General features: G+C 44.9%; 1 long non-coding RNA gene across 1 annotated transcript in view; it reads left to right on the top strand.

Annotated features, from left to right (window-relative positions):
* Positions 1-5,368: 5,368 nt before the first annotated feature.
* The window catches only part of LOC148518895 (uncharacterized), a 62,138-nt gene continuing 42,131 nt past the window's right edge, over positions 5,369-25,375 (top strand). Inside the window, exons 1-2 of the long non-coding RNA XR_015878964.1 lie at positions 5,369-5,431; positions 8,957-9,019. This is a non-coding gene — a long non-coding RNA (uncharacterized LOC148518895). The remainder of the gene's footprint in view (positions 5,432-8,956; positions 9,020-25,375) is intronic.

Here is a 25,375-nt window from a genome sequence, read left to right as displayed (position 1 = left end):
TCCCCCCCCTTCCTTAATTGCACTAACCTGCATGATCCGGGCTCTGGTCATGTCCTCCAAGGCTCTGGTTAGCTGACATCCCATACTGCACTGGGACCCGGTCACCTGATGACTGGGCCGTAGTGCAGTATGGGAGACCAGCTAACCGGAGGGAGGACATCACCAGAGCCCCGAACTCTGGTCCCTGGAGTCAGGTAAGTTAATTTTTTTTTTTACTATTTTTATTTCTTTTTTATAGCAGAGATCAGCATTTAGACCACACAGCTGATCACTGGGGCCGGCTCCGGCCCCATTAGAGCGGAGCAGGAGTCCGGTTGCCGGGGGAGACCCTGGATAACGCCACCTCCAGGTGGCGTTATTTTCACAAGGCCTCCCCAGGTATTGTTTTCACAATTTATTTTTAGTAACTTGCACACAGATCGCATTTCCCATTAGAATTATGGGAAATGCAATCTGATTACTAAAAATAAGTGATACTTAGGGGTTGGAGTAGAATTTTACGAATTCTACTCCAATTGCCCTGTAGTAACTTTATGTGAAACTAAAATAATGTGAAATGGGTGTGAAAACACCCTTTTTCACTTTATTTTAGTAAAAATAATGATAATAAATAGAGCCTCCATGTCAATTGTAGAGTTTATAAGGATTATTTTGATTATTATTGTTCTTAGTACTTAGAGTGTGCACCTGCATTTTTTGCTCACTGCATTGTAAAACAAGTCTCAGCATCGTAGCACCTCTTATAATGTTTTAAATTTGGGTATGCAGTCCAAGCCCCCTCCCCCTTTATATTTTACTATTCAAGGGGGTTGTCCTATTGGATAGAATAAATAGGACATACTAGATGGGCCAAGAGGTTCTTATCTGCTGTCAAATTCTATGTTTCAAATTTTATTGCATAGACCACAATATACTGTCCCTTTATTCCAAACAAGGAAAACTATACATTTCCTGACTGTCTTAACCTCAGTGATCCTTCTGCTGGATCAGCTATGGAAACCTTATAAATGCATTTGCTTTCTCTAGATAGGTAGGGGCTCTAGACTGCACACCCTAATAGTATTGAAAGGTGCCATCTTGCTGAGATTTTAAAGTAACATACACAAAAAACAGAGTTGCAGATGCACTATGCGATCATTACTGTTTACATTTAAATTGATTAAATAGAATCTCAGAGGTAGTTTGCATATCAATTGCCAATGATACGGGCCTGCCCACCAGCCTCAAGGTCACCTCATTGAGCGGGTCCCTAACACTCTGGGGTTCACATCTGGGACACAGGGCACCCCAAAAGACAGAACAGCCAAAGACCTCCCCAGGGCATCACACGAAAATCAATCTATATAGTGGTTAGTATCTGCACTTCTGGACAAAATATATATATATATATATATATATATATAATTTATTCAAATAGACTATATCTTAAATTATTACAATTGTCTGGCAGTGGCACATCCCTCATAAACCTCAATTTAAGAATTTTATAAATATTTTTGGGATTATTGTACCAACATGATTTATGAATAGCCGTATTATAGTTAGGTTATTCGTCCTGTGCGGAGAATACAAATTAAGAATTGGGTAGTGTAACCACTGTCTAGCCCATACTTACCTACTCTCATGGAACGTCCGTGAGACTGCCAAATTTTCCTGAAAGAGTAGGCGACCCTACCACATCTCGCCCACTTCCGACTAAAATGAACAAGATGGGAAGCATAATGCAGCAAACTGCAGCTCTATGAGGAGGAGATGGGGCCAATATTAAACGTTTCTATAAGATTCATGTCATTTTGGCACCACCATCTCTACATAAACTTGTGATTCGCTGCTTTATATTGTAAGGGGGCGGTGTTTAATAACAAGAAGCACCCAGCCCCGCCCCTCTCAGCTGTCAGCCCAGAGCAGGCCTGTAGAAAGTTGTACTGGGCCCCAGTCCTTTTGGGGGGCGTGGCCTAATTGTAGGTAAAACTATAGTAATAAAAGCATTTGCCGGGGGGGGGGGGGTTGAGCCCCTCAGCCAGGGGCAAATCCAAGGGTGGGCACAATCAGTGTAATGATTTCCACTTTTCCCCTTAGCCGCCCCCCCCTCCCCCCTCTCCCACCCCCGCACAGGCAGAGGGGCCTACTGCAGTGTGTGCTGGGCTGGGGAGAGAGGCTGCTGCTGACAGGTAAGAGGGAAAGTGGGGCCAAGGCAGACATAGGCCATGCAGGCCCTCTAACATGCCCAGACCAGAGTGATTAGTACCTGCTTCCCCCCTCCCAGTTCTCTCTGCGCCTCTAGCCCGGAAGGGAGAAATCACATATCAGTAAGTATGGTCTAGTCTCATCCCCTGACATAAACCAGGTTTTATCCTAGTGGCAACCTGACACATAAATTATGTTATTGTTTTTCCAAGCATATGCTTCCCCTGCTGAACAATCTGTGTCCAGCTCCATGTTAGAAAGCAGTGCGCTCCTCATTGTACATACTGTACATGCTGGGCACTAGGACTACAGAGTGTGCAGGAAGGCCCAACCTCCAATCTGATGTGCTCAGGGCCAGCTCTTGGGGTGTTCGACCAGTGCAGTCAAACAGGGGGGCCACCCCGTAGAGGTCGCACCCCTCCCCAACATCCCGATTTCAGCGGGTACTGTCCCGCTGTTCCACCCGTGGGCCAAAGTGGCCCGCGAGTGTTCAAATCAGGAGGTTGGGAACCCCCACTGCCGCAGCTGTGCGGCAGTGCCAGACCCCGGAGTAGCTGAATCGATGCTGCGCACATGCGCGCGGCATCCATTCAGTGCCGGGAGAGGGCTGGGGGAAGCCCAGCTAGTGAGGGAGTGCTGGGCTCTCCCCCAGCCTGACATTATTTGGAGGTGTGCCATGCGGGCACGCCTCCAAATAATGTCACTTAGGGATCGTGGCCTATGGCAATTATGCCACGCCCCCATTTTTGGTCGCGCACGGCTTCGCTGCAAGCGACTTTAGGGCGCTATTAACAGAGCTGGCACAGGGTGCTCCGACCCCTGGAGCCGGCCCTGGATGTGCTAGTGCACATGTGACTGCAGCCATCTTTACTGTGAGTGTGACATGGCGGGAGACAGAATTCTCCTACTTACAGTTGCTCATAAAAAGAAGCTGATAAATACGTGCTGTTTCAGGCAGCATATCTGTACCACTACCCATTTGCAGCATACACTCAAGAAACCAACACCATGTGCCTACATAACTCTGCAATATCAATACCTGCACACGTCATTTCAAACAGGTTATGGGCCCAGGCACACAGGTGTAAAGTGACCAGATGTACAACCTATTAGGACGCCCAAAGCAGCACATAGGGCCTTATTTACTAACGAGTTTTATCACCAAAATGAGTGATAAATGTCACTGTGTACGATAAACGGTTCTCCAGCCAATCAGCTCCCAACTGTCAACTGTTTTAGAAAAATAACAGTTGGGAGCTGATTGGCTGGAGCACCACTTATCATACACAGAGAAATTTGTCACTCGTTTTGGTGATAAAACTCATTAGTAAATGGGGGCCATAATCAACATCTTAGGCACAGGTGTAGTGTGGACTGCATAAGAACACAGGGCCCCATTTATTAACAAACCTAAATACCAGCAACATATTTAGTTAGTATCACAGTGATACAAACGAATATGTCTCTGGTATTCATCATTACATACATCCCTGGCGAGGTCCAGCAACGTCCTCCTCGTAGGCGGGGTCACTCCGCCCAGCTGCTGGCAGCCAATCGCTGCCAGGGACAGACTTCTATGTCATGCGCATGCGCAATGGTAAGTCTCTGCACATGCGTGACTGTTAAACGGTTAAACAGTAATAATGGTTTTGTGGCATTGTATAGCAGAGGTGGAGATACGATGACACAACTCCACACCTCCCACTGAACCTACCTTCCCAGATGGGAGCAGAAGAAAAATTCCAAGTAAGGGCCAGCTTTAATGGTCTTTTATATAAGATGAGATGACCTGATACTTCCTATATTCACAGCAAGGAGAACAAACAAAATATGTATACTGTAGGGGGTTTATTAAAATATATGATGGAAACAAAATTATACTGTAACCATTGACAGCCTATCAGGTACCAACTTTTAACACGTCCACATAATTAGATTAACAAACCTAATCTGACTGGTTGCTATGTGATACTACAGCACATGATCCCTTGACACCATTTTGTTATGATATATTTTATACAAAAAAAAAATCAAATATTTTTAGTACATCATCTCTTTAAGGGGTCTATTCATTATGTTAATTATCGGGGTCCTAGAGGTCATGCTGGTGCATAGAGCCGGGATCTGGTGGAACAAGCCAGACAGGGGCGGAGGGATACAAAAAGATCCCTCTTTGCGACCCGGGACTTCTTCCCATAGGGAAGGAGCAGGGTGTGCACCACGAGCGGAAGCAAACGCCATCTGGTTAGCCAATGCTCCCACAGTCAAGTTCCAAAAATATTGTATTTTTTGCAGCTTGATGAATTTCTGTCCCCATACTAGTGTATGGGGACAGCGGGCCACAACGGAAGTGACAGGTAACTAGGAGATATCTGTGATATCTCATGCTTTACCTTTTTGATGAATGGCCCAGACACTACGTTAATTTTCACCTGCTTTTGTAGAAACTAAGGGGCATATCCAATTACCACGGCTAATTAGCTCGCCCAGGGCTCGCTCTGGGATATCCAATTAGCCCCGAAGTTGGCCTGACAATGGCACTTATAAGGGCTTTTTTTTCGGGACCTGATGTGTCCCGAACAATAATCCACAATAAGTGCTGTTTTTTCACCCAAAAAAAGGAGAGAACACATAGGGCCGCCAGGTTAACGCGACTCCTATGTGTTAACAGGCGAACTATCCTATTAATTCGCCCGAATTAATAGGATAGGGAGAAAAAAAATATTGACGAAAATCGGGGACTATCGGTGAAAAATCCCCGTTTTTCGCTGATCGCGGGGATCAATTAGCGCCCGAACAGTGTTCAGGGCTAATTGGATATGCCCCTAAGTGATAATGAATAGACCCCTAAAGCACATATGTATCATGGAGTCACACTCATGTTTTTTGTTTTTTTTTATAATCTTGTCTCATTTGTGCTACTCTCAGTGTGTATTCAGAGTTCTATTTTATTATGGTTCACATTGCGCTTTTAAACTGTATCAATCTAAATTGTAATACACTGTTGCATAGATTAAGAACTTTGTCAACGAAGGGGTTAAGTCAAAATCCACACAGCCAGACTAGTGTACAGGACACTTCCTCTTTGACAATTTGTAAATCTCTTAAGACCAGCTGAGAACATACTGTATATAACAAGGAACTCTTTAAATCGCCACATCACACTATTATGGCTCTCAAACTCCCGCTCAGGGAAGACTTTGAAAATTGGACGACCTCACAAGTAGCTGATCTTTTACAGCAGGTATGTAATTATGGCACAGTGTACTAAATGATATGTGATTTCATAAATATGGGAGTGACTGCTCACATCCACAGCTGTGTACTGAATGAAGCAGAGATACTGGTTGTAGCAAGGTTTAGCTCTTCGTTAATAGCAATATAATAAAGACTCTTGCCTTAATCCAGAGGCTCCCAAACTTTTTTGAATCACGGCGCCCTAGAGTATCAGCATTGTTTTCTCTGCACCCCTAAGCCATAAGTTTGCTATTGAGAAATTCAGAAAAAAATGTAGTAAAGTAAGAAAGTGAAGTAAACTGCTTACCTGTCATCCTTAGGCTCAGTTATGTGGTGTTGGACAGGTTTGAGCTTTTGTTTGTCCACATATTTACATTACATTGACCATAAATAATATGATTTAGTGCTGGCCAGCAACCTGAGGCACCCCTGCAAGTATCCTGAGGCACCCCAGGGTGCCACGGCACACAGTTTGGGTACCACTGCCTTAATCCATGGCCAAGCCATGCAGCTTGATGTAACTTGACTTATAGTATATATGTTTCATTCACACACAGACACGTACCGACACGCACACACACACACACACGTACCCACACACCTGCGTACACACACACAAAAATAAATATAAAATATAGTTGCGGCAATTAAACATGAAACACACACCATTTCCATTGCTACACCGAGTGCAGTTTTTCTCATGCCAGGAGCTGTCTAGTTTCCCTAAATGCCACAATTTAGGCCAATTATATCTACAGTATGTGAAAATTGATCTTTCCGCCGTGTTTGAAAACATCACTTTGTACTGAGGCTGCATAAGATTCATGGGGGATCTAGAACAACATCAGAGAACATTTTAAAGCCTGAATATGACATAGACCACTCTTTGAACAAAATACACAGCATGCAATAGTGCAAAGGAGGTAAATGTGATGTCACAACATTGAAAATTATATTTTAACACCTACTGTATATCATCAGTACATACTGAAATGCATTTCAATTCCCTGTAAATAAGTTTTTACTGTTCTACTGAATAAAAATGAAAAACTTTTGCATCCTTCCATTAGATGAAACAAATCTATTTAGTGAGCCCAGACCAAATTCTTGCATCTCGTGTCATTGTCATTATATATACAGTAGCTCTTCTATATACACATTGCACTTTCCTGTAATTAAATACGCTTTACACTGTGTTATTTTTAAAAACTCTGAGTCTCATGCATCACGCCGAGTTTTTTTTTTTTATTCCAGAAAGCACGGTTTACTGTAGTGAATTTTTTTCTGGTGTATATTCTAACTCGCCGCGGAATGCGGAGCAATTCAGCATTGCTCCGGCGCGGTGACAGCTGATGCGAAAATCAGCTGTCCTATGAGTGGCTTCACTGCTCCTTCACTCAAGCTCCGAAAATATTTTATTTTCGGAGCTTGATGAATTCTGTCCTCATACTAGTGTATGGGGACAGCGGGCCATTCCGCGAGAGGAAGGGAAGTAAGAGATATCTGTGATACTAGTGTATGGGGACAGCGGGCCATTCCGCGAGAGGAAGGTAAGCAGGAGATATCTGTGATACTAGTGTATGGGGACAGCAGGCCATTCCGCCAGAGGAAGGCAAGTAGGAAATATCTGGGATACTAGTGTATGGGGAAGGCAGGCCATTCCGCAAGAGGAAGGTAAGTAGGAGCTATCTGTGATACTAGTGTCTGGGGACAGCGGGCCATTCCGCGAGAGGAAGGTAAGCAGGAGATATCTGTGATACTAGTGTATGGGGACAGCGGGCCATTCCGCGAGAGGAAGGGAAATAAGAGATATCTGTGATACAAGTGTATGGGGACAGCAGGCCATTCCGCGAGAGGAAGGGAAGTAAGAGATATCTGTGATACTAGTGTATGGGGACAGCAGGCCATTCCGCGAGAGGAAGGGAAGTAAGAGATATCTGTGATACTAGTGTATGGGGACAGCAGGCCATTCCGCAAGAGGAAGATAAGTAGGAGATATCTGTGATACTAGTGTATGGGGATAGCGGGCCATTCTGCAAGAGGAAGGCAAGTAGGAGATATCTGTGATACTAGTGTTTGGGGACAGCGGGCCATTCTGCAAGAGGAAGGCAAGTAGGAGATATCTGTGATACTAGTGTATGGAGACAGCGGGCGATTCCGCAAGAGGAAGGTAAGCAGGAGATATCTGTGATACTAGTGTATGGGGACAGCGGGCCATTCCGCAAGAGGAAGGCAAGTAGGAGATATCTGTGATACTAGTGTATGGGGACAGTGGGCCATTCAACGAGAGGAATGTAAGTAAGAGATATCTGTTATATCTCCTGCTTTACCTCACTTGATGAATGGCCCAATAACTTAATTTCTACAATTGCAGGTGAAATTTTTCATTTTTACCTGCTTTTGAAAAAATTAAGTGATGATGAATAGGCCCCTTGGACACCAGAATAGAAAAAAATTGTGGTATAGAAACAGTTCACGTACTTGAATGTATGTAATTATCTTGTGCGTCACGCAGGGGATCACCCTAAAGTTAATTCACTTACAGTATTGGCGAAAGTGGCCATGTAATTCTAAAAATGAATAAACAGCTGATAACCACCATTAGTAAATAGAAAAAATATATTTTTTTATATTAAACAGTTTAATATTTGCAAACAACTAAATGCCTGGCGCGAGCCACTACAGAGATTCACTACTAGGCTTCGGCATCAATAATTATATATTATAGATAGACAGAGAGAGAGAGAGAGAGATACATTAGAATAAGAGCAGTTTAGTGACTGACAAGAGCCTAGTGGCACAGGGCCTAGTACAGGGATGCAGGGCCGTAACTAGGGTAGTGCGGCCGGTGCCATGGCACAGGGCACTGCAGGGCAGGAGGCGCTGTTTGGCCCTGTCAATTTTTCTGTTTATTATCATTCTCACTTGTAGCTTCCTCTTATTTTAACCCCAGCATCTCCTGGCCTCCCCTATCTCTTCCCTGGTCCTTCCCCATGAGGCCATGGCCCTTTTTCGTGTGTCATCTCCCTATTTAAAAAATAGGGGGGACGCCAATGCTCTTTCTGGCACAGGGCACCAAAAAGTCTAATTACGGCTCTGCAGGGATGTACTGTGCATGTGCAGATTGGGTCCTGGGTTGTGACGCAGCTTCACTGGCCTCGGCAGCATGAAAACACCAACCATCCTGAGTAACCTGCGGGGGTCACTCGGATGACCAATGGTCACACAGATGATCCAATGATGTGTCATCGGACACGGCAGCAGATCATAAGAGTCGCCAAGAAGTGTCTTTCTACTACAGACGCCTCCTGCTGCTATTACATATTTCCGCACTGATGAACTACGTCTGTCTGAATCAGGCCGACAAAGCTAAGATACCTTTTACTTGTGAACGTCACAACTGCGGCTGCCACAAGATTAGTTTTCTCATTTCTGTAAAAAGACAGATACTGTACAATATAATATATTGCCTGATTTTTTACTTTGTGTGTTTGCTATAAAACAATATTGTTATTCTTTTATTCTTCTTCAGTGTGGGATGCAGGAATGTATTGGAGTGCTGGAGAAGCTGGAAATAGATGGTTACACATTTTTGGTAAGTGTTAAGTACCATGTATTACAACTAAAACTGCTATGACTGTTTATGTACATTTAGAGCAAATAACCCACCATTATATACAGGAGTATATATAAATATATATATATATATATATATATATATATATATATATATATATATATTTATATATATATTATATATATATATAATTATACATACAGTATATATGGGCCAGGTGTGTTGTTAAATAGGTGTGTCTCCAGGTAATCCTATTGTAAGGTAGTAATCTAGAACCAGTTAGATCTACAGCACCTTTTTGTCATCTTACAAGGAGAAGACAGTCTGAGAGATTCCTACAGACATGAAAGGTTATACACTCTATGCATCCACAAATGTTACATTGGCTATAACCACTTTACAAGTAACAAGATAAATTAAACAATATGTAGAATTCTCATACAAAGAGTCATTTTAAGCACTTTGGATTAAACAAACCCCAGACAACTGTATGCTATAAATATTTGAACATACATTATGCAGGTCCCAGAGATGTACCATATTCATAGTGTTACATGCCCCACTCCCAGCTCCCAGCCATAGCTGTAACCCAGCCCACGAACACCCACAGAACAGCAGGTGACAGACATTACGAACTGCGGGAAGGTTCTGCATGTTGGCTGCTCCTCACGACTGGTGACAGCTGCCCTGGGTCACTCTGGGGTTGACTATGAAGCAGTGAAAAGAGTTGAGAAGTGGACATGTGGTGAAGTTGCCCATAGTGACCAATCAGAAGCATTTATCGGGTTCTTTCTATAAAATGATAGGTAGAAGATGATTGATTGGTTGCTGAGGGCAACTTCTCCACTGGTCCAGTTCGCCACTGTTTTCACTGCTTGATACATCAAGTCCTATGTTCCGCTGCCCCAGTCTTTCCTTCAGCTGCACTTCCGCCTTCCCTCTTGCTCCGGACAGCTCATTCTCAGTCTCTGTGGCTTCACACTGGCAGCATTTATTTATTATGGCCCCCACTTGCGTGAGTACACGAGAGCTCCTGGTATGATATGTCTCTGCAGGGAGTGTATCTTCTTGTGTGGCTGGGAAGAGGGCCAAACCGCATCCAGGGCGGGATGCATCAAACATCACATTTTGCATGAAATGCATCCCACCGATTGTAGCGTTAATAACACCGGTTTGCATGAATAAAATCACAAAGGACAGAGCTGTTCTTTGGGATCGATGGACTTTCTGGTTTATGACCCAGAAGTCCCTCTGACGTCTTTCTGCACATACCACGGGAGAAGCTTGTTACATATGAGAGATTCAGTCAAACCCCCAAAAACTGCATTTTTGGGGGTCTGACCGCATAATAGAGGATAGTGCATTCCGCCACTAATCTTACTCCTAGGTAAAGGAGTCAGGACGGAGGTTCGAGGCAAATTGCCATAGGCGTAACCATGTACTGTAACTATGATAGGTGCAGGGTGTGAGGGCCCATACCGCACACCCTCAACTATACATCAAAATTACCTCTACGTTGTTGGTGCACCACAAATCACCAGGAAAATAGAGCAACCGTTATTTCTACCTCAGACGCTTTTCCCATTTTTCTCTCCCATATTTCTCTTCCCCTCTTTCTGTCACCTTCTTTGTCTTGCTGTTTTTTTACCTGTTCCCTGTTGCTCAGTCTCTCTCCTGCTTCTCTGTCATTAGCTCTTCTGTCCCTCTCTTTCACTCTTATTTTACTGTTAAACAGTAACTCCTCCTCCTCCAAATAGTCCAAATAGTCTTTATCCAGTTGCTGCAATGTCTCCATACAGGGGTGTAGATTGTCAGTCCAGTAGCTGAGGGTGAATTTGGGACAATGCATGTGGGAGTGTGCACATGTTGTTTATGGATCGGGTGGGCATTGTGTGACAGTTTGTTCTTGTATTAGATCTCAGCTGCTGCACAACTACAAAATGCTCCTGAATTTACTCCATGTTCAGTATTCATTTTACCATGTTAAAGAGTCAATTCTATGAAAATGCAGTGATAAGATCGATTTTCTATCGCTGCTAACTGCTAAAAATCACCAACAACCACAATTTACCACACAATACTCAGCTGCTTTGACGATTCTGTCCCAGAGTGGTAAAGGTTAAATACTAGCTGCCTTCATGTATGTTCAGTGAAAATGAGAACCCAAACTTGCACTTTCAGTTCCACATGGTAAAAAAAAAAACTGTAAAAGTAGAAAAAGACCAAAAAGTTAAAAAAAAATGAAAAAAATATTGATAGTTCAAAAATTGTTGAAAAAATGACAAAATAAAGCAATTTTTCCAATTTATTGTCTTTTGTTTTTCCCATACTGTGATGACGTTAAGTAGGACCTTTGTTAAATAGGATTCCCTATGCTTTAGCAAGACCTGGAGACTCTTACTAACAGTGGTGGCTACACTATAGCCAGCTGTGATCCTTTGATATATAGGGGTCTCTTTATCAATATCAATTCTGGGTTATTCCCCGGAAACACCCGTTTCCGCATATATTAAAGATCCCCTGGGTACAGTTGGGAGATACGTGTTTTGCGTTGTTCACAGATCAGGCAAAGTCTAGCAAAATGCACATGTCTCAATGTTACCTGGTCTGCGCAGACATGACTGCTAATCTAGCACCAGTTTTGAACTGAACCACACAGTTATTTGCGTTCTCTCCTACAGACGCCCTCTCATCTGCTCCACAGGATACTCCCTGCAGTGCTTTAGAATCAGGGACTACTGTGGCTAACACTGTACAGAAAGCAGAAGCATCTCTATTATCTTTTTCTGCCTTTGCAACTTATCCCAGGGCTCTCTCATCCACAGCCCACTGCCTCAACCTTGGATATATGGGTGCTAGGCATTGTTTATTGCTATCTATACTTTTCAGTTGAAACACCTGCAAGTTGAATTTATTGGGCTTTATGTTAATTACTGGTGTCTGAGATAAACATATCACCCATACGCAAACATATTTCAGACAATTTCAAAAGAACTTTGCATTTATGTGTGTGGTATGGACAACATCTCCACTTCTAAAAACCCACACTTTAGTAAATATACACCAAAGCAGTGGCGTATCTATAATGGGTGCAGTGTGTGCGGGGCACACGGGCCCTCGGGTCCAGGGGGCCCCGCACCGCACACACTGCACCCATATTATTTTAGACTTACCTGTCCGTGGTCCCACGTCGGGTGTCTGCGCTGCTCAGAACACAGAAAAATGGCCGCCGCGGCCATTCTTCCGGTTTTCTGCGCATGCTCTAGAGTGTGCCCGGAGTCTACTGCGCATGCGGAGAACGCTAGAAAAATGGCTGCTGTGGCTACTGCGCATGCGCAGTAGACTCTGGGCACACTCTAGTGCCCGGAGTCTACTAAGGCTCCGGTGGCTGGCTAGCCACGTCAGTCGGCTGCCGGCCACCGGGGAGAGAGGAGGGGGCCCTGCACGGGGAGTGCACACGGGCCCCCTCCTCTCTTAAGACGCCCCTGCACCAAAGTGTCTATTTAGAATGAGACATTAGTAAAGTCTCAGGATCTCATTCATAGGCGGTCGCTCGGGAGCGATCGGTCGCACCCAAAGTGATCGACAATATGCAAAACAAGCGCTCAATCGCAACGCACATCGTAAGCGTGGAAACTCCCACAACAATGAAAGCACACCTCCTATCTCTACGGGCTAATTCAGAGTCGGTCGCAGGCGGCAACCTACGTCAGTACGATTAACACCTGTTACATTGTTAATTGCCTACAGACATCGGTTGAGGCCGAATCCATCGTCTGCACTCGCACTGCTTAAGGTAGACCCTGGGCTTCCCATAGCTCTGCGAGCAGTAGCATCGTTATCGCAACGAGATGACGTGTGTGATGACTCGATCAGTAATATATGCACGCCCTTAAAACGCCCTTTTTAAGGTCAACCACACCTGTGTTCGCGCCACCACACCCCCGTTCACAAGCACTTTCCCCTGTAACCACCCACAAATGCCACGAAATGTCAATCACAGCTACGACCTCATAGTGACTAGCGAGCAAGAGGATTGCGGTCGGAAAGACAGGCTTGAGCACGCGCAGTGGCATGTGTGCGCATGCGCATTTGAAAAAAACATCGCTAGCTACGTCCAATCGCTCCGTGCGACCGCCTCTGAATGAGGTCCTCAATCCTTTGATGTAGTAGTAGTTAGCCGGTTAGATGATTTGTCAGAGCAATAATATCCCGGTATACGAGGGTGAGTGAAAAATTATCCGCACTCCAGTTATATGAAAACTTCTGTTGGCCGCACTGTCTTATCAATTCTTTCTGTACTAGGTCGCTGTCTCCCCAGTCACTGCTGTGCATGTTTGAACGTGTTACATCAGTTCATTTGTGACTGCAGTGCAAGAAAATATAGCTACCCCACTTGTGACTTGCACGAAAGAAGAGCAGCGTGCAGTGATTCATTTTTTTTGTGGTCTGAGGGTGTATCCGGTGCCGATATTTATTGGAAACATTGTGCACAGTATGGAGAAAGTGTTTTGTCGTGAAGAAGTGTGTATGAATGGATAGAGAAGTTCAAAGAAGGTCGCACAAGTGTCAGCCATGAAGAAGGAGCCTGACACCCGTCCCCCTCCACGACTGATGAGAACACTGAGCATGCACGTGAACTGGTTCTGTTAGATAGACGAGTGACAGTAGATTATGTTTCAAATCATTTGCAAATCAGCCATGGCTCTGCCTATGCAATAATCTACAGACTTGGGTTTCAAAAGGTTTGTGCAAGATGGGTACCGAAACAACTCACAGAAGAGCACAAACAGAAGCATTTGGGCATCTGCAAACAAAATTTGGACAGACACTCTAAGGAAGATGAAAGTTTCTTAAGAAGAATCATTACTGGTGACGAGACATGGATTCATCACTACGAGCCTGAGAGTAAACGGCAGAGTATGGAATGGAAACATCCTCAATCGCTGACCAAGAAAAAGTTCAAAACTCAACCATCAGCTGGAAAATTAATGCTTCCAGTTTTTTGGGATTCTCACTGAAGAGCTGAAGCCTAAAATTCAAACAGACGCAGAGGACTGCTATCCAAGGTGTTGTGTTGTTGCAATGTAAAATAAATTCAACAGCCAGAGTGCGGATCATTTTTGACTCACCCTCGTATTTACCCGGTCATCTTTAGTCTCCCAATCACTTGGGTGAATGCTTGGATCACTTTGTGTGTAGATCCAACTGTAACCTCTGCACATGATAGCAAAGCGTCCATCCATGGCCTTTATGATACAATTGTTTTTATGGTAGCCAATTTTCATTGCAATGTCTGTGTTCACAATATCTGTGCTGGTCTTTGCTCCTTTTATGCTTCACCATCACATACTGTACTGTCTAATTGGCTTTTGCTATTTCAAAATCTGCCAATGTTTAATGCCTTGTTGTTGGGATCTACTACTCCATCAGTTTCAGCGGAGACAGCAGCCTCTGTTCTATTAGACCACCTGCCCTTTGATGTCTTTCATGAATGAACTTGTGCTGTATCAAAAAGTTTTTGCAAGGATTCACTTGTCTCTATGTCTCTTACCTTCTGCAGACAGGTTTCTACTAACACACCATGGGGTTTACTTATTAATACACTGCGACAAGTCTGAATATCTATAGCCATTAATGGCGCTAAGCTTTGTACGATACTCGCTGAACCAGTCTGATGGGATATAAGCATGTGTGACCCCACTAAGCTAGTTCTGGCATGGGCAGTGGAACTGAAAGACCAGACTCCAGTTATTACTTCCACTTTGATAAATAATAAAATAATAATAATAATAACAATAATAATAATAAATATAAAAAAACATGCAAATATTGTCCATTAAAAGAATGCTTTAATCGAAGAAATAAGCAATTAAAAATAATAATAATAATAATATTGAGGTATGATGTTGTTAGCCTTTAGTAGCCTATTTGCTACATTTTGCAAAAAATACCAGAAGTGGATTTCTCCAGAACTCTCCCCGGCAATGGCCGCCGCACCTGCATAGTCAGTAGACCACTCATGTGCTGGAGTACTGATAGAGGAGTGAAGAGACCACTTATGCGGCCACTTCACTGAACACATCGCTGGGAGCCCCTTTCCCTGTGGGTGCCGGTTACAGGTCGCCAGTGTGCCTTGTTACTTACTTGTGCTCCGGGTGTCTCTCCTCCAGATCACCAGTCACACTCCTGGAATTCTGCTCCTGGACAACATACACGCAGTACTGGCATAGCATCTCCAATTGCTAGCAGATTGGAATGCCGGTCTACGACACATGATACTGGATGATGTTTCCTCCTCACCTGTAGATTCCATTAATCACCTGCCTCATATCCATTAGTTCAGCACCTTTCTTAAGCCTGTTAGTTCATCGCCGGCTTGCCAGCTATAGCATGTCTGTATGTGTCCTTTTGGTTCCTGCCAGTCGTGATCCTGCTCGTCTGTGCCTGTTCTGTGGAGTGTTCTAGAAGTCTAATCCTACACTCTCACTCTGTCATCTAGAGTGTTCATTCCTTGCTGCCCGCGGTGTTCCTGGGTTGTGCTATGCCTGTGGCCTTGCCACTCATTGTATTCAGCTATTACTATCTCTCAGCCTGGTACCACTTTGGCTCTCAAAGCCGCATCCTGGCTGTCTAGTCGCACCTTGGCCCTCAAGGCTGCATCTCAGCCTGTTAATACCTCGACTCTCAAAGCCACTTCGCAGCTGTCTAGCCACACCTCAGCCCACAAGCCCGCACCTCAGCCTGTTACCACCTCGGCTCTCAAAGCCACATATTGGCTGTCTAGCCGCACCTCTGCCCACGAGGCTGCACCTCAGCCTGTTACCATCACGGTTCTCAAAGCCGCATCCTGGTTGTCTAACTGCACCTCGGCCCACAAGGCCTGTTACCACCTCGGCTCTCGAAGCCGCATCCCGGCTGTCTAGCGGCACCTCGGCCCATAAGGCCGCACCTCAGCCTGTTACCACCTCAGCTCTCAAAGCCGCAACCCGGTTGTCTCGCCGCGCATCGGCCCACAAGGCCACATCTCAGCCTGTTACCATCTCGGCTCTCGAAACCGCATCCCGGCTGTATAGCCGCACTGCAGCCCACAAGGCCGCATCTCAGCCTGTTATCACCTCGGCTGTCAGAGCCACATCCCTGCTGTCTAAGCCACACCTTGGCCCTCTAGGCTGCATCTCAATGTGTGCAACTATGCAAGAGCTACCTTGTAGACTTCATCGAGATTACCTCACCTTTCTAGTCCTCAATCAGTTGCATAACATCTAGTGGCCCTAGGTTAACCGTGTAAGCCTCTACTATCTTGAGTTAAGTCCAGGCAGCCACCTAAGTACCAGTGAACGTGTCCAGTTCTAAGAAACAGCGGGTGGCTGTTGTTGGTGAAGACCCCGTCTGAGTGGTTCTAGAGGTCTTCCATAGTGAGTCCTAGAAGACCATAACAGTGCATTTCAATACATTGAGGCGGTATATAATTTCTTATTGCCATGAATAACTGTAGTGTGAAATTACAATTATCAGGACTGAGACCTGATAATTCATAAATATAACCCTTAGATTTTATAGAAATGCATCCAATTTCAAATCCAAATTGTAGTGTAAAAATGAAGCTGCCCAACACATGCAACAGCAGCCAATATTTACCCCGCAAAAATAATAATAACCATGTATTTGCACACCTTGTATTGCAACATGGTTTGTTCAAGATACAAAGTTAATTGTTTTTTTTGTTTGTTTTTTATTAACTCAGAATCTGCCTCCACAATTTCCACTAAGTACATACTGTAAATATATATATATATATATATACTGCATTCTGTCTCTCAGCCCATTTGTCTGTACTGACCTGCAATGACGACCTCCCGCTGTTCAGTCTTGACCTGTTCTCTGAAATGTTTCCAGCTCAAGTTAAATAATGTGTTTAAGATTTGCTGCTACAATATATCAGATATCTATAATACAGAAATGTCTCTGTATGTTCTTCACAAAGCTAAGGGAAATATCCAACTATTGCATTTAAATGAATAAGGGGGTTAAGGACATTTACACCTATTAGATTAGATGGTAGTAGTGTGTGTGTAAATTAACACAATTTTGAGGATTCAGTGCAGGTGTCCACAGGCCAGGTCCGCTCAAAAGCCTCCACCGAGCAGTTCCGCCTCCCAGACCTCTGCTCAGCCCACATGCAGAGAGACTGAGGGGTGCTGCGAAGCTACGTCCTGTGACTCGCGACACACTCTCAAAGTAATGCCAGGGCCAACTCACCCTACAACAAAGACTGCCAGCACATGCACAGAACGTCACAAAGAGTCTGCTCATGCACGATAATGTGTACCTCACACAGGGCCGGCTCCAGGGGTCGGAGCACCCAGTGCCGGCCCTCTCCAGTGCACCCCATCTTCGCTCGCGGCTTAGCCACGTGCGAACGAAAATGGGGGTGTGGCCTAATCACTATAGACCACGCCGCCTACATGACATTATTAGGAGGCGTGCACGCCTCCAAATAACGTCAGGCTGGGGGGAGCCTCACTAGCTGGGCTTCCCCCAGCCCTCTCCCGTCACTGAATGGATGTCGCGCACATGCGCACAGCATCCATTCAGAGTCTCCGGGGTCCCTAACCTCCCGATTTGACCACCCGCGGGCCACTTCAGCCCACGGGTGGAACAGCGGGACAATACTGTCCCACTGAAATCGGGATGTTGGGGTCGTACACTAGACACTAGAGCAAGCCATGACCTCACACCATGCCCCATTATAGATATGCCACTACACCCTACTGTCCTGCTTTAGACAGCACAGCCTTGATATGAAGAGACTTTTTCAAAGGTTACAGCTAATGTAAATTTCTATACAAAATATACTTTACAAATAATTGGAATTCCATATCTTTATTTTATTTATTAGGTGTTTGTTCTGTTACTGAGGAATTCTTGTGACACAAAAATGTGCACTGGCAGAATCACTGGGTCAGTCAGTGACAGAACTACACTGTAATTGAGTGTCTTTGGGTTCTGTACATGTTTTATACAAGTTGCACATATATAGAAAAACTTTCCAAGAACACAATTTAGTCATTCTCAATATCCCACCCAATTGTCCCATCCTCTTTCACTTTGCCTTTTTGGTTCTTTAAATTAAATTTAGAAACTGGTTTTCACACGATATGAGGGAGCAAAACTAAAACATGACACTTTCATTACAGGTTAGTTCCAAGGCATTTACCTGCAGCCCCCTAGCTCCTTCCTGTATTATTGTCTAATTTGTTTGTTATAGTGTTTAAGAGTTATTTATCTGCCATTAAAATGCCTACTAATATGCTATTACAAATACTTACTTTGATTTAATGTATTGTTTTAACATATTACTGAGATTAAGGGTAATGTGTGGCCCTATTGAACGGTGCCCTTCAGTGGCATATGGTATGGTTGCTGCACTTTGGGGGTCTACATTGGTAAGGCCAGCCAAAAGCTGGTATACTGAGGATTAATCAGCAAATATCCAAATAGTTCACCCAGCATGCATCTAGGTGTATAGCTAGTCTCACTGTTCACTGGAGCTGCTTCCGAAAATTAAAAATGTCCCTCAGTTTGCAGAGAGGTGGAAAAGTCTTTACTTGTGATTTGTGCAAAATGTGACCATCAGATACATGCCCAACATGATACTTCTATACTACCACCACATTTATTAAACAACTTTTACATTTTTTCCTTAGATACTGTGAAGTTTAGTCTTATTTATGAATTAAGAGAGTAAGGAGCAGCCCCATCACCTACCTCAGCCAGCCCCCATCACCTACCTCAGCCAGCCCCATCACCTACCTCACCCAGCCCCCATCACCTTCCTCAGCTAGCCCCCATCACCTACCTCACCCAGCCCCCATCACCTACCTCAGCCAGCCTCCATCACCTTCCTCAATCAGCCCCCATCACCTACCTCAGCCAGCCCCCATCCACCACCTCAGTCAGCCCCCATCACCTTCCTCAGCCAGTCCCTCACCATCGCAGCCAGCTTTAGCACGGACGGGGATGACGTAGGGCAACATGGCCTTCGAAGTGATATATGACATCACGTCACCATGTTGCGGAAGAGCCCAGTACAATGCATTCATGCAGAGGGAGCAAGGAGAGAACGGAAGAGAGGTGCTGCTCTCTCCAAACTGTGGCACTGTGCCCCCAAAGGGGTGGCACCCCATGTTCGGCCACACTGGTGAAATGGCCCTGGAGTCAGCCCTGCGGCGCCTCCTCAAATCCGCTGCTCGGGGCACTTGCCCCCTTAGCCCCCCTCCCCTAATTGCAGCCCTGGCTACAGAAAACCCTCCCTATTGCCATTTTTAAATAAATAGGCCTGAAAGTACTTCAAATATACAATTATTACAACACAAGCACACAGTACCTACCATCTTTCCTGATTGAGATAGGACAGTCCCAATGGACAGTCCCAATTTAAGGGACTATGCCCGCCATCACAAATGGACAGTTTTGTCCCACAAGCCAGAATATTGGGAGGTTTGTCCCTTTTGCTGCTGCTCTGCATAGTAAAACAGTGGGGAACTGCTGCCAGCTCTCCTGCTGCTGGTGTGCTCAGCATTCAAGCTGTGTATTATGGGGAAGCCAAGTTGGCTGGGTGGGGCGTTACTGCGTTACTTACCTTCTGTCCGTTGGCCTGGTTATGCATGTATGACCTGAGGTCACGCATGCACAAAGCTGCTGGGGAGGTAGTGAGGAGGCAGCGGAGGGATCCGCTCGGATCACTCTTGGCACCCCCAGAACTCCTTCCCGTCGGAAGGAACGAGGATCCGAGAATAAGCACCATGAAAACTTTCAGTTTTTGGAGTTTGCTGAATATCAGGTGGTCCATTTGGGACACCTGATGATGAATAGCCCGATAACTAAAATATGCGTAAACTAGCGTTTCCGCATGGTTATCGGGCCATTTGTCGATGATGAATAGGCCCTAAGTACCACAGTTTACTCTGGGAGTGCAACTTAAGTCTGAGGCAGGAAAATCAGAAGTTTGTACACACAGAGGCCCTGGCACAGCCTACCCCAGATTAAGACCTCATACCCCATGGGCTTTTTTACATGTGTTTTACTAGCTATGGGCCTGATTCAGAGCCGAACGCTCTGTCAAGAGCGCTCGCTCTGAATCAGGGCCCTCCTACCTAAAATTGGAGCGGCCTCCTCGCCGCTCGCATAGCTGTGGGTGACCACCCACAGCTTATGCGAGCGGCCAAAAAGATGGTCGCGATGGTGAAGACCATCAGGCTTGCGACGAGACCCTGCGGTAGGGTCTCACTGCCACAAGCCCAGGAGTGCTTTTGGCTCTATCAGAGCCAAAAGCACTCCCACTGACATCACTAGTGATGTCAGTGGGGCCGGCCCCAGACGGTAGGCGTTCCCATGGGAACGCCTCCGTCTGGGCAGCAACGCCCCCGGCACGCCCACCTTTGGTGCGAGACCCATAGCGACGGCTTGGCCGTCGCTATTTGGGTCTCTCGCATGCGCATGACGGAGCTCCCTCCGTCGTGCGCATGCGCACTAGGGCACCATCGACCCGCTTGCGAGCGCTCAGCGCTCGCGAGCGGGTCTGAATCAGGCCCTGTGTGTATTGCTAGCTATTTTAATTCTAGTAAAATCACGTAAACGGATCGGAGTAGAAACCATTAGTGATGCCATATCAACTGGCATTGGTGCTGTGTTTGCATTCCTGCCATTGGCACACATTGCTTACTGCTTTGTGATAACGTAGGTAAATGCCTTGGTGTATTAGTAAAATTGATTGCAATAAAAGCATATCAAAAGCAATTTACTAGCATTTGTAAATGCAAAAGTAACACGAGTCGGTATTTGGCTTATCAGCCACAGAGAACAGGCAAGGGGTTTCCCCTCATAGGGCAGGTAATCATGGGCACAGTATGGATCATTGGCACAAGGACAACTCAACTCTATAGCGTAACTAATGCCAGCATGCATGTGAAGGGTGGCGGGATGCAGGGCCGTAGCTAGGGTAGTGCGGCCGATGCCATCGCACAGGACACCACAGGTCAGGGGGCGCTGTTTGGGCCTGTAAAATTTCTGTTTATTATCATTCTTGCTTCTAGCTTCCTCTTATTTCATTCCCAGAATCTCCTGGCCTCTCCTATCTCTTCCCTGGCCCTTCCCCATGCAGCCATGGCTCTTTTTTGGGTTCATTATGTCCTTTTTCTGGCACAGGGCACCAAAAAGTCTAGTTACGACTCTGGCGGGATGTATCGCATCTCGAATGCGTTGTGTCATGCATTCCGCCATTTGACTTCTATAAACTGTTCCTAGGTACAACTCTACTTACAGCATGAATAACTGAGCACTGAATCTCCATAAAAGTTTTTCACCTTCAGCCAATTAGGATGAACTGGCCCAGGGAGGAATTGACCCTTAAGGTGGGTACACACCTCTTAAGGTGGATACACACCTCACCGATATATCTACAGATCAACTGATCTGCAGATACATCTGCAGTCTGTGCAGAACATATTTTCTGCATACAAACAGCCCGATCCGTCATGCGCCCACCCAGTTGAGCTGTCAATCACTGCTGGCCCGTGCAGCAAGTGTAGCAAGTGTACAGGCGGTCGGCTGACTCACAGCACGATGCCCCAATATAGCTGCCAGAGGCTGTGCAGCACAGCCGACGTGATATATGTCTGTGAACGACGTCGTTCACAAACATATCTTCAGTACACGCTGGCCGATGCACACACGATATATCGGCCGTTCAAGTGAACGCCCGATATGTCGACCAGTGTGTACCCAGCATTAGCCACTTCTTACTGTAGTTTTTGGACTGTAGTTTCATTCATTCAATAAATGTAAAGCTAGAGTAAATGTTACAAAGGTGAACCAATGTGATAAGGCATTTTGTATTTTATGTTGCATCTTGAATGCCAAAGTAATGTGAATGGATCTAGGATTACATGTGTCCAAACAAATCTGTATTTGATAGTGACATTTTTAGACAGGTTTGTGGTATTCTATATAGGATGCACATTTATTTTAATCCTTGTCACATTATGAGGAAGTAGCATATCTTACAGGTGACTCATAGCATGAAGAGCATATTTCCTCAGTTTCAAATTTACCAAAGTTCCCATGGGCCACGTACAAACCAAAGCACACAAACCAGAGGGCCTGATTCAAGCTGGGGGTGGGCCCACACCATGGTCAGTAAGCTGCACAGAAAGAGAACTAATAGAGGCATTCCTCTGAGTATGGGGGACGTGCCTTGAGCACTGGTGGACACATTGGGTGTGACATGTGACCAAAAAGTGCACTGCAGTGTTTACAGATCAGACCTCAGTCAGCAGCAGCAAGAGAAGGCACAGTGATGCAGGTAGTTTAGTGTAGTGAGGGGAGAGTTACAGTGTGTAGGGGTGAGGCAGGCTCCCAGCACTCAGGCCCATCTCCATGTGTGCCTCCCCAGCCATTGACCTCACATTACTGTGTATACTGATGCCTCATCTAGCCCTAGAAATAAGGCGTGATAGTTATTAATAAATGATTGTCACAATTTCCACATAAAAGTAGTTAAATAAAACACTTAAACATCTCTTGTTTACTCCTTTAAAAATCAAATGAGAATATTCTTTCCTGCAGCTGTCCGAATGGTACTGTCCATTAAGTAGCATAAATCGACAGCTGCAACTGAATATAATATAACACTAGTAACTTGAGTATTATCAGCTGGCCAGGACAGTATCCAATCAGCCAATCAAAAGCACCTAGATAGATCTGCATCATAATTGCATATCATTCTATCGTTATCCAGTATTCACACGCAGGAGTGCCAAGAGGTGGGAGTGTGTACAAAATATCTAGACCGGGCCTCAGTAGGGGAACCACGCTCACTTGTGATGCTGTGATCAGGACTCCCCCCATAGTTATGTATACAGTGTGAGAGCTTGGTCTCGTCCCCTGCAGTGACCAGGCACCCCGAACCCCACAGCAACCAGACCCTCCTGAAGTCTCAACAGCCCTGCAGATCCTGAGATGTCTTATTATGTCAGAAATAACAGGAGCTTGCAGTACCCAGTTCACTTTTAACTGATTGTCCCTGTTCCGCCTCACTATGTGTAAGGAGCCGTTAGTCACCAATACGCACAAACTTCCTGGTGAGCATGTGGGGTACAGTCATTTGTATCTTACACAAAAAACAGGGCATACATCCATTTGTAAATGAGCCTTTGAGACCTTAGATCTAATGTAAACTTAGAGTCTCAGGGTCAGACCCAAAGTGCCACCAGGTATGAACATAAACCAACAGGATGGGGTCATTGTACAGGCAACTCAATCACTTTCTAGAACAGTGGTCGGGGAACAGGGGTTAAATTACCCCACATGGGGTAAAAATGAATTTCCTGGGGGTAATGGACGGACAGCCAGGCATGCATAGAATGATTCGTATGCATGCCCAGCTCTGCAGCAGGGAGGCTTTAAGCTGAACGCCCGCTGAGATGTTATTACCAGCGGGCGGCCGGCTCCTTCCCTGCAGCGCCGCGTTAGCCGGAGGCTGGAGTTCTCTTCTGAACTCCAGCTTCCGCCTCTTTCTATGCGCACTATGGGAGAGACGTCATGACATCTCTCCCATAGTTCCGAGGAGCAGCCGGGCGGACAGGACGGCGGCGGATGCAGGAGCGGGGATTAAGGTAAGTGGGTTTTTTTGTACAAGCAGCACTACAGGGGCACTATATGGGGCACTACTACAGGGGCATTATATAAGGGCACTACTACAGGGGCTTTATATGGGGGCACTACTACAGGGGCATTATATGGGGGCACTACTACATTATTTCCTTCCTTTCAAATCAAGGGGGTAACGTCGGCGTATCTAAATATATTTTGGGGTAAAAGGTAAAAAAGTTCCCTGACCCCTGTTCTAGAGAATATTCTTCCTAACCATACTGTTAGATAGAAACATCTTTATTAATAAAAAGCTCAGATAAGGTGACTCATACAAGATAAACATGTACCGTCCCAACCAAACATAGCACAATATTATACCTAATGTAATGCTCCATGTTGAAAATTGCCTCTATTCCTTTTAATCCGATTTTATTTCCCTTTTCTGATCCTCCGAATCAGATTTTCTCAGCAACAGTATAATCCAACAGCTGCCTATACAGCGTCTGTCAACAGTGGCCTTCTCTAAACAGTTCCCATGCCCCAGGCGTGCAGGGGCTATCTGTATTAAAGAGGCAGCTAATGCAAGCATCGACAACAGCATACACTGATCCCCAGCACCCTCTCTGCACCTCAGGAAGAATAAATAAATGTTTAAACATGCAGTTTACCGTGACCCAATCACTTGATTTCCAGCATTAAAACTATTATGTATTGTAAAGTCATATATAAAAAGTGAAAGAACCGAGGTCAAATCCTGCTGTCAGCTTATTGTGATTTGTGTGACAAGTAATGCATAATACATAGGGCACTAGTTACATGTGTCTTTTGGAGTTGATATTCAAGAAAATAAAAATGACAAGAAGGCTTGCTACATGCTGCTAAACAGAAGACACAGAAAATAGATGTGCAATGACACAGATAAAAATATATATCCAAAAAGTAAATACATGACAACATTCATGCAAATGAGTTTGCTTCAATTATCATTGAGAAAGCTGTTGTGTCATTACAAACAATTTGCATAGGATAGATTAAGAGCCATGGAAGGTGGAATGGTACCCCACAAACTTGCCCTTTACAGGGCAATAAAGATTTTTTGTTGGCATCTCAAGGTTACAGTGTTCCACCAGCCCTATCGCTGAGTCTCGGGAGCAGAGCTGCTTCTGTAGTTGCGGCCAAACATGGAAGTTTGGGATTAACATATGCCACAAACTAGTTGCAACTTCAGGGGTGGGGCTGCAAGGCAGTCCCTGAATTCAAATAGGGGAGCCACACCAACTGCCAGTGAGTCCCAGCTGGCGATGTTTAGGGTGGCAGTTGGTGTGGCTTCCATATTTAAATTTTGGACTTTTTAACTTGGCATCACAACTGAAGGAGATGAGAAAAATAATAAACTAAATGGCAGTGATTTTCATCATAATAATAATCAGTGATTTTTTTTTTCTGATGGTATTCAACAATATCGAGTACCGGCGTTGTTGTTTTTTTTTGTTTTTTTTATCGAAACCGTTATATAATAATAAGTAACACTTCAGTGTGGAATTTGCAGTACCAGTCTCCTCCAAACTTTGATAGATTAGGGAGACTCTTACCGTTGCCTTTTTTCATAGTACCGGTGCCTGTATTTTAAAGGAAATAAAAAAACATTGGTAAATAATTATTATTATTATTATTATTATTATTATTATTATCATTTTTCATAACATCTTCCAACATATT

The sequence above is a fragment of the Taudactylus pleione genome, unplaced genomic scaffold (assembly GCF_031769625.1).
Source record: "Taudactylus pleione unplaced genomic scaffold, aTauple2 ptg000198l, whole genome shotgun sequence".
Lineage (NCBI taxonomy): Eukaryota > Metazoa > Chordata > Amphibia > Anura > Myobatrachidae > Taudactylus > Taudactylus pleione.
This window is presented reverse-complemented; position numbering and strand designations above follow the sequence as displayed.